Source organism: Melospiza georgiana, chromosome 21 (genome assembly GCF_028018845.1).
Source record: "Melospiza georgiana isolate bMelGeo1 chromosome 21, bMelGeo1.pri, whole genome shotgun sequence".
NCBI lineage: Eukaryota > Metazoa > Chordata > Aves > Passeriformes > Passerellidae > Melospiza > Melospiza georgiana.
The window spans coordinates 11,074,364-11,083,776 of NC_080450.1; the positions used below are offsets into that span (position 1 = coordinate 11,074,364).

The 9,413-nt window shown below is 58.3% G+C and overlaps 1 protein-coding gene across 4 annotated transcripts in view; it reads right to left on the reverse strand.

Annotated features, from left to right (window-relative positions):
- MYH10 (myosin heavy chain 10) overlaps window positions 1–838 on the reverse strand; it is an 85,342-nt gene extending 84,504 nt beyond the window's left edge. For all 4 annotated transcript variants that reach the window (XM_058038540.1, XM_058038537.1, XM_058038539.1 and 1 more), the window contains exon 1: window positions 800–838. The gene's annotated coding sequence lies outside the window, so the exon portion shown is untranslated. The remainder of the gene's footprint in view (window positions 1–799) is intronic.
- Between the last annotated feature and the right edge of the window lie 8,575 nt (window positions 839–9,413).

Genomic DNA, 9,413 nt, shown 5'->3' on the forward strand with positions numbered 1-9,413 from the left:
TTGCACCCAAGGGAATTAAAGGGCGCAGACGGAGATGAACGCATTCATAGAAGAGTGCACGCACCAGTCACACACCAACGGTGTGAGTGACTGAGAGCAGTTCTGAGCTAAACCCAAACCTCGGGCAGCACTAACACCTTCAGGGTCATTCCCCCAGCCGGGCTCCCAGCCCCACAAAGACCAGCACAAAAGACCCTCTGCAGAAGCAAGGCAAGCTGCAGCTCTCCTTAGCCAGGGCTGCTCCGCTAACAATGGCATTCAAATGAAACACACAAATGAGCACATTTATCATGCAGGAATCCAGCACTCCCAACAGACGACGTGCGAATAAAGGCAAAAAAAAAAAAAAATACCAAAACCAAGAAAAACCCTCGGACACGTTGTGAACAAAAGGGGGGCGGGGGGCGCGGCGGGGCAGGGCAGGGCCGGCGGGCAGCCCCGGGCCCGAGCAGCGCCCCGGGGCCGCCCCGCGCTGCCGCTCGCCGGGCCCGAAGGACAAAGAGGCGGCCGTGGCTCGGCCCGGCTGCGCCCGCAGCGGCCGCGGCCCCGCGCCCCCCGCCCGGGGCCCGCGGGGAAGGCAGAAAATGGCCGAAAACGGCCGGGAACGGCCCCCTCCTCTCGCGGCCGGAGCCGGCACCAGCACCGGGGGGAAGGGCGGCGCGGGCGGGCGGCCCAACAAGGGGGTCTTTGTGTGCCGGGCCCGCCGCCCCCGCCACATCCCCGCCGCGGGCGGGCCCCGCCGAGCCGCCGCCGCCCCCCTCCCGCTGCCGCGGCCCCGCCGCCGGCCCCGCCGGCTCACCTGTGCAGCGCCGGCCGCCGCCCGCCCGCCGCCCGCCGGCTCCGCCGCGCCCGCTCCGCCCCGCGCCCGCCGCGCTCCTTTAGCGCCGCGCCGGCCCCGCCGCCCCCCGCCGCACCGCCCGCCCCCGCCGCCGAGAGCCGCGCGACCATTGGTCCGCAGCTGCGTCCGTCAGCGGCTCCGAGCGCTCCCATTGGTCCGCGCCGCGGCCGCTCTCCGGCCACAGCCATAGCAACCTCCGCACGCCGTGGGCCGGCCCGCCCCCGCGTCGCGCCCCGCCCCCTCAGCGCCCATTGGCTCTCGTCACCCCGCAGCGCCGCTCTGATTCGGCGGTCGCCACGCCCGTCAGGGCGGGCCCCGCCCCGCGCTGCAGCACGGCCGGCGGGGGCGCGTCCCCGGTGCTGCGGCGAGCGGCGGGAGCGCGCCTCCCCCGCACCCGTCCGCGCGCCCCCGCCGCCCGTCCCCATCCTCGTCCCCGTCCCAGGCACCGCCAGCGCGGCCGGGATCGGAGCCGGCCTGCGCAGAGCCCCGGGCTCGCTCCCCACGCGGCCCGTCCCGCGGAGCCGGCCGCAGCCCTCAGTGACCGCCCCCGGGTCACTCCCGCACGGTCGCAGACACGCCGTGTCGCGGCCGAGTCTTCCCGGGCCGCCTCTGCAGCGCTCGGGCCCCGTGTCCGGCCCGACTCCCGTTCTCCGCTCCTGAGCCGTGTCCCCGGGGCTCCGATCGCGGTTCGGCAGGGATGCGGGACCGCCGGCGGGAGCGGAGCCTCCGAGCGCCCGGGGCTCGCTGCGCTCTGCCAGGGATGGATCCCTCGGGGGACCCGCGCTCCCGGTCTAGCACGGACAGCTTCCCCGCTCCCGATCCAGCACGGACAGCTTCCCCGGCCTTTCCAAAGCCTTCCTCCCTGGCCGAGCTTCCCGGGGCCCGCCCGGTGCCTGCAGCCCGGGGTGGGCACGGCCCCTGCCCGAGGCCCGGCTGCGGAGCCCCGGGGCTGCTGCCCTGAGCGAGAGCCTCGGCGTTAAAGGCTTTGTGTGGAAGGAGTTTGAGTTGGATCCTCCCGGGGCGAGGAGCGGGGAGATGCGGCAGGAGGGAGCATCGGAGCTGGAATCTGGGGGATCCCGGGCAGGGCTGGGGACAGCTCCAGGGATATGTCCTCTTGTCCCCGAGCAGGGATGTGTCCTCTTGTCCCCGAGCAGGGATGTGTCCTCTTGTCCTCGTGCTTGGGATGTGTCCCCTTGTCCCCGAGCAGGGATGTGTCCCCTTGTCCCCTGCAGGGATGTGTCCCCTTGTCCCCGTGCTTGGGATGTGTCCCATTGTCCCCGAGCAGGGATGTGTCCCCTTGTCCCCGTGCTTGGCAAGCAGGACTGTCTGTGATCTGGAGCAGAAGTGTTTCAAATCACACCTGCCTTTACAGCCCAACTTTTAAATTTTTGGGCGGGTTGCATGGTTCAAAAGGAGGCAATCAGACAAACGTGGGGTGCCAGGCTCCTGGTAGGGAGCAGGGGATCACTGGCTCACTCAAAGGAGGCAGTCAGGTGAAGGTGGGGTGCCAGGCTCCTGGCACAGGGCTGGGCTCACCCCAAAGGAGGCAGTCAGGTGAAGGAGGGGTGCCAGGCTCACCCCAGCCCATCACTGCACACAGATCAGCCCTGCACAGCCCCTGGCGCCCGGGTTTCTCTGACAGCCTCCCTGGTAATTACCATGGCAGTGGGAGGTCTTGCACGTCCTGTTTCTCCGAAAATTCAGGGTGTTGACTCGCAGGCAGATGAAAGCCCAAAGGCTCAACTGGTTCCTCCCCTGGTTAGGCTGTGCAAGGGCTGTGCCACTCCCGCTCCAGCTCCAGCTCGTGGCCGCTGCCCCAAGCAGCCCCAGGCACTGAGTGAGGCAACTCCACGTGGATTTGGGTTGCCTAAATACGGGCATGTCCCAGGATCTCCACGTTTCCCTTGCTCAGCCATCAGTCTCTGTGAGATGAGGCACTCAGCAGTGCTCACAGAGCAACAGCAGCTCCCTGCCACTGCCTGAACTTTCCAGTGGAGAAGCCTGATGAGGTTTTTGCTCCCTTTGGAAAGATCACAGGCACCAGGAGCAGCACCTGGAGCAGCACCATCACCTGTGGTCACCCCCCAAGGCAGCCAAGGGCTGGGGATGGAGCAGCATCCAAACCTTGACACCCTCACACTCCAGGGCAGCACCTCCACATCTCCCTGCTTCCAGAAAACTTCCATTTTTTACACATTCAGCACTATTTAAAAGAGAAATGGAAACACCACCCAGAAAACATTAATCTAGGCACAAGCGGTTTGAGGGGTTTAGTTTCTTCTAGGAAATTATTTCCATGGAAAATCTTTGAGGATCCTGTAGATGCCATGTGGAGTGTGTCAGGGTATAGCATTGGGTTATTATTTTTATCACACAATTATTTTTATCCAAGCTCCTGTGAGGAAGGAAATCTCCAAATCCACTCAATGCCTTTAACCCATGGAGAGAAAGATAATATTTGTGTCCAACCCAGGAGAATGGAAAGAGGAGAAGCTGGAGAAAGCAGAGAGAAACATCTTTATACAGGATTTTTGTTTCAATAGAAACTCAGCTGGTCATTAATCCTAAAATTGGCCCTGTACCTTTACACAGAAGTCTCTTGATACCAAGCTTGAGGCCAAGGCTGTCCCAGGGGTTCTCCAGAGCTGGGACCAGGCAGGTCAATAAGAACCACATGAGCCTGAAGCAGCACTTGATATGTTTGAAACAACACAGAGAATTTAAGCAAACAATGCTCCAATTGTTTCTAATGTAGAGGTCTTGCTGCTGGTGCCATGTCCTGTGCAGCTCCTTTCCACACTGGGTGATGCTCCCCTCCCTCCCAAGGGACAGCACCAGGCAGGACAAACTTCTGCAAGGGACAGACACCCCTGGCACCCCAGTGCTGTTTGTCCTCTCCCATGTCCCTGCAGCATCCACAAATAAGCCAAAACCCCTCGTTCCTTGGCTATTTGGCACTTTTGGTGCCTCCCTTTCTGTCTGTGGGAGATTTTGGGTGCATCTCCAAGAGTTACAGACCTGGGTCTGGCCCCAAGGAAGCCCTGCAGAGCAGAACTCCTCAGGATTTCTGGGTCAGGTTTGTCCCCCATAGCAATTTTGAGCCAGGGTTTAGATTCGGTATTTAATGCAAGGGTCTCATATGCACAGAATGAGGTTTGAGCTTAGTGGTGACAAGGGGACACCTAAATAAAATCTATTTGAAATAATTTCCCAGTTCAGATCCTGAGCTGCTGTGACTTTGGGTGGCCACAGGGAAGAGATGTCACCATACCCATGGTACAGGTGAGGTCACATCTGAGGCACAGGGTGCTGTGACTCCTTCAAAGGAAGGGGGAGGAAAAGGCAGAACTGCTCCTGTGCAAAGTGCCTGCTTTGTTGTGTGGGATCAAAACAGAGAAGTGTAGGGATAAAAGATAAATTATTCCACGAGAAAATTGCTTTATAATAAACATTTATATGTGAGAGGCATGAAAGGAATGGGAAATTCAAGCCTCATGCTTGATGCTTGAGTTTCAAAGCTTTCTGAGCTGTACTAAATGGCAGTCAGATGAGGTTAACATTTATTTCTTGCAGCAGACTGTCCTCCACGGCCACACCACTTATTTCACCTCGTGTGTCAATAGGAAACGTTCCCAAACAGGAGGGATCAGCACCAAACACCAGCTCCATTGTCTCACCCCGCATATATTTCAGTCCTGGAGAGTTTTAAAAGTTCTCTAAATCAGGAATGGAAAGTGTGCTCCTTCCTGTCCAGAGGGGATTGCACAAGGGCTGGCCAGGCTGCAGTGCCCCTGATGTCACAGCAGCAGAAATAGCCCCTCTGCAGGGCTGAGCACCCTGCCAGGCTGAGAGGGGTGGATCTGGGGTCTGCATTGCTCCCAGCACACCTGGCAGCCAAGGCGTTCCATGGAGCACCCCCAGCCTCCTGGAGCAGGAAGGGCTGGAGCTGAGGACAGGCTGAGATCCACCCCACACACACAATCACAGAATCACACAGAATCACACAATTCACAGAATCACAGAATCACAGAATCCACAGAATTCCCAGAGTCACAGAATTCACGGAGTCACTGGGTTGGGAGAGACCTTCAAGATCATCAAGCCCAACCCATCCCCAGCACCTCCACTGAACCCTGGCACCCAGTGCCACATCCAGGCTTTGTTAAACACCCCCAGGGATGGTGATTCCAGCACCTCCCTGGGCAGCCATTCCAGAACTTTATCACCCTTTCTGTAAAACACTTTTTCCTGATACCCAGCCTGTATTTCCCTTGGTGCAGCTTGAGGCTGTGTGCTCTGGCTGTGTCAGTGCTGCTGCAGACAGAGCCCAGCCCCAGCTGAGCACAGGCACCTTCCAGGAGCTGTGCAGAGTGATGGGGGCACCCCTGAGTCTCCTTTTCTCCAGGCTGAGCACCCCCAGCTCCCTCAGGGGTTCCTCACAGGGTTTGTGTTCCCAGCCTTGTTCCCCTCCTCTGAATGTGCTCCAGCCCCTCCAGCCCAAACTGAGGGCCCAGAACTGGGCACAGCACTCGGGGTGTGCCCTCACCAGAGATGGGCACAGGGGAGGAATCCATGCCCTGCTCCTGCTGCCACACCAGCCCTGAGCCAGGCCAGCAGCACCAGGATCCCAGATGATGCTGGATCAACCCCTGGGTGTGCAGAGGAACCTGTGCTCAGCTGCTCCTGGCTTCCTTCCTTCCACCCATCACTGGCAAGGAGTGGAAGCTGGGAAGGCAGAGCAACATTTTCACAGCTTCTTTCCACTCTCACCACGAGGGTTTGGTGTGCAGGGCTCTTCCCTCAAGGAAAAGGAGGGATCGTTCACAAATCTCAACTTAAACCCTTCCAGAAATCTGAACCTCCCTTCTCCCCCCAAAGCAGGGATTTGTCTGTCAGATCTGCCCTTCCTGCCCTGCTCACCACACCCTGGGATTGGAAATGTCCTGGGAAAACCACATGTGCAGGTTTGGGAAGCTGCCCTGGTACCTGTGTCTGACTGAGGGCTTTCAATTCTCACCCCAAGTACACCAGCCTGCACTGCTGAAGCACTCTTCCCTTGCAATATTGTTTTTAAGGGAAATTATTTACCTATTACACAGTGGAAAGGCCAGAAGGAAGCTTCATTGGGCACCTTAGAATCAGAGGGTGGATCAAGCTGGAATGAGCATCATAAGATCACCTAGTTCAAGCTAGCTAGGTTTTGCAGACTTAGAAAAATGAAAGGGTGGAAGTGTCCCATGGATCCACTTGCAAAGGGCACATTTCCCCAGGGATCCCAGCCTTGCCCAGAGCTGGCCTTTACTCAGCACAACTGCAGGATTAGGTGTGTGGATGCCAGCAGCATGAGCCTGTCATGCAGAGCTCTCTGGATGGGAAAGATTCCCCTCCTCACATTGTGGCTGTGGGGTTTGTTAGAATGTTCATTTCCCACTGACAGGGCTCAGTCCTGGTCCAGCACCCCCCACCCTGGCTGGGAACCCCATCTATCCCCTGTCCCTCTGCCCACACTGCTGGGGGAACTAAATGCCCCAGAAAATGGGGAAATAATGCCCCAGAAAATGGGGAAATAATGCCCCATCAGATGGGAAAATAATGCCCCAGAAAATGGGGGAATAATGCCCCATAAAATGGAGAAAGAAGTGCCCCATTTGTACCCAGGCAATTCCAGTAGGATTATCTGACATTTGTCACATAAAAACATGTGCCAAAAAGGAGAAAAAGTCTTCAGAGCCCCCTCTGAGGAGCAAACAGCCAAGAGATTATGAGGACAGCAATCAACAGACCCCAGAGGAGAATCTTCCAGCAGGAGTGGAGATCTGATGGCTGCTGGGGTGCCTTGGGAGCCTGGGCCCCATTTTTAAAGACAAAGAATGCATTTGGGATGTCTCTCAAATGACAAATAATGACAAATAATGCATTTGGAATGTCTCCCTGCCTTGTGAGAAGGTGTGAGCTCCTCAGAGCCCCCCTGAGAAGGCAAGGACATTGCCCAGAGCACCAGCAGCTCCCACACCACCAGCAGTGTCCAGGGCCAGCAGCAACCTCAGCTCCTTGAGACCTGACCACAGGAGCTTGTGTCTGCCTAAAAACCCCAGAGGAGCATTCCCAAGGCCTGCCTCGTGTTTGGGCAGGGGCACAGGCGCTGCCAGCTGCCCTGACCCTGCACAACCCTCTCACACTTCAAAGTGAGTGTTTGCCCAGCCAGGCTCCAGCCCTGCACCCCTGGCCAGCTCCAGTGCCCTGCACGAAGCAAGCGATGGCATGCAGGGTCTGCCCAGGCAATCCCAGTGTGCTGGGGGTTTTCCCAGCTCCTCTTGGAGCCTCCTGTTAGGCTCTGCACACTTTAAATGGAGCTGATTTATGGCATTTTTATTGCTGCAGACAGCCAGCAGTTGGCACAGCAGGCAGCTTTAATATTACTTTTGCATTTTGTTATTGAACCACCAGCTTAGAAGGCAATAGTGGGGCTTTTTATAGCTGCAGCCTGGCAGCACAGCTCCTCCCTGGGCTCTGGAGAGCTCAGGGTGCCCCTGGGGGCCAGAGGGAGCATGGCCAGCTGACCACAGCCCAGCGGGGCACCAGTTTGTGTGAGCCGCTCCGGGCACAGCCCTGCTCCAGCTCCTGCTCCTGCTCCACAGCACTGCTCAGCCCCTCCCTGGGCTCATGGTGCCTTTACTGGCCTGCAGGGCTGGCCCTGGGCTTCTTACCTGGAGATCTGCACCCTCCCAGAGGGAAAAACACAGCTTGTGCTGTGGAACAGGAGATACAGTCCAGGACAGCTCAGGGCAGCTCACAGGAGGCAGAGCAGCATGTGCCAGCTGCTGCCACCCTCCTGTGTCCAGCAGAGACTGTGACAGGCACAGTGGACTTGGGATGTGCCTTTTGCTGCAGCTCACACTCTCCATCCAGGGTATCACTGCCTTTCAGCCTCCCAGGTGTGCAGGATCCGTGTCCTGGTCCAGCTCCCCTCTGTGAGGAGTGTGATAAAGTGTGCCTGGAAGGGATCAAGGTGGTCTCTGTTATCAATCTATTACACACAGCTTGTTTTAGCACATCCTGGAGGAGCCCATTCACCTTCACAAGGCTCCTCTGTGGTTATTCATCTTTGGCTTGAAAGCAGGAGGGTCCAAGCTCCACACACAGGTTAATGCCAGCTGGAGAAGCCCTCTCCCCCAGAGCCCAGCAGCCGAGGGCAGTGCCTGCGAGCTGGAGATAACTTCTGGCAGGGCAATTTTCTGCTCCCACCCCTGTGGCAGCGCCCGGCTCTGTGTGGAGCAGGAGTTCCCTTGGCAGCCCGCAGGCACCGTCTCATTCAGTCTCACTCAATGGGATTTAATGATTGACTGAGCCCTGCTGGTTAATTACCAAGCCAATACTCGGCTATCAGCCTCGCTGAGTTTGTAACTCATACACCCGGCCCTGGCCGGGCTGGGGATCGATCCCAGCACATCCCAGTTTATCCCAGCAGATAGATGCCCTGGGGCAGTGAGGATGAGCAGGGTGAGGAGCAGTTAACCCCGGCACAGCCCACAGGCTCACGGCCCTGCAGAGCCCAGCCCCAGCTCACAGGGGAGGAGGAGCTGGCACGTCCCTGTGGGGGTCAGGCTGTGTTCCCTTTGTGCCCTGAGCACTGGGATGCTGCTGGCAGTGCCTGTCCTCTCCAGACCCTGTGCTCTGCAGCTTTTCTTTGTCCCCAGGCACAGCCCTCAAAGGGTCACAGCATCATCAGGGCTGGAAGGGACCTCTGGAGAGCCCCCAGTCCAGCACCCTGCCAGGCAGGGTCACCCTGAGCAGGGGACACAGGAACACACCCAGGTGAGGCTCCAGTGCCTCTGCCGATGTGGTGAGCTGTGCCCAGCAGAAGGGGACATGCAGCAGCTGCCTGGGCTGGCTGGGCACAACCTCAGCCTCCCCTTCACACAGTGAGCAGTCAACCCCCTCACCAACCCCAGCGGGGACAGCTCAGCCACAGAATGACTTCTGAAATATCTGCCGTGCTTCTTCCCACCCTGCAAATGGATTGAGCTCTGTTGGTGGAAAATGCAGATGCTGCCATGGGAGGAGTGGGAGAAAACCACAGCCCAGAGCCTGGAGCTGTTGGGTAGCACAGAAGGAGGTGCAGAAATGCAGAGTGCAGCTCCTGCAGCGTGGCATTGGGATGAAAGGGTAGAGCACAGGCTCCAGGGTGCTGCCAGCATGGGCATCCCACCCCTCTCACCAGCAGAACCTGATCCCCATGGTCATTTCTGGGAACATTTTCATGTCCCTGTCCCTGTGAGCATCTCCCCATTCCCGCAAGCACTGCCCTGCTCCCACACAGGCAGTGTTCCCAAATCCCACCTTGGCCTGGCACAGGCTGTGCCAATGGCAGGGAGAAGCTCGCATGCTGCTCAGTAACTGCTCCCAGACAGAGGAGGGCAGAGCACCATAGAGGCCATGCTCAGCTTTAGGATGACAAGACAAAGGTGATTTGCAAATGATTCAATGATTGAGTTTTTAATTGGACTCGTGCCTTTCCTCGCCTGTTTAAGATGGATGAGATGGGTCTGAGCCTCTGGAAGGGCTGTTTTTAAAA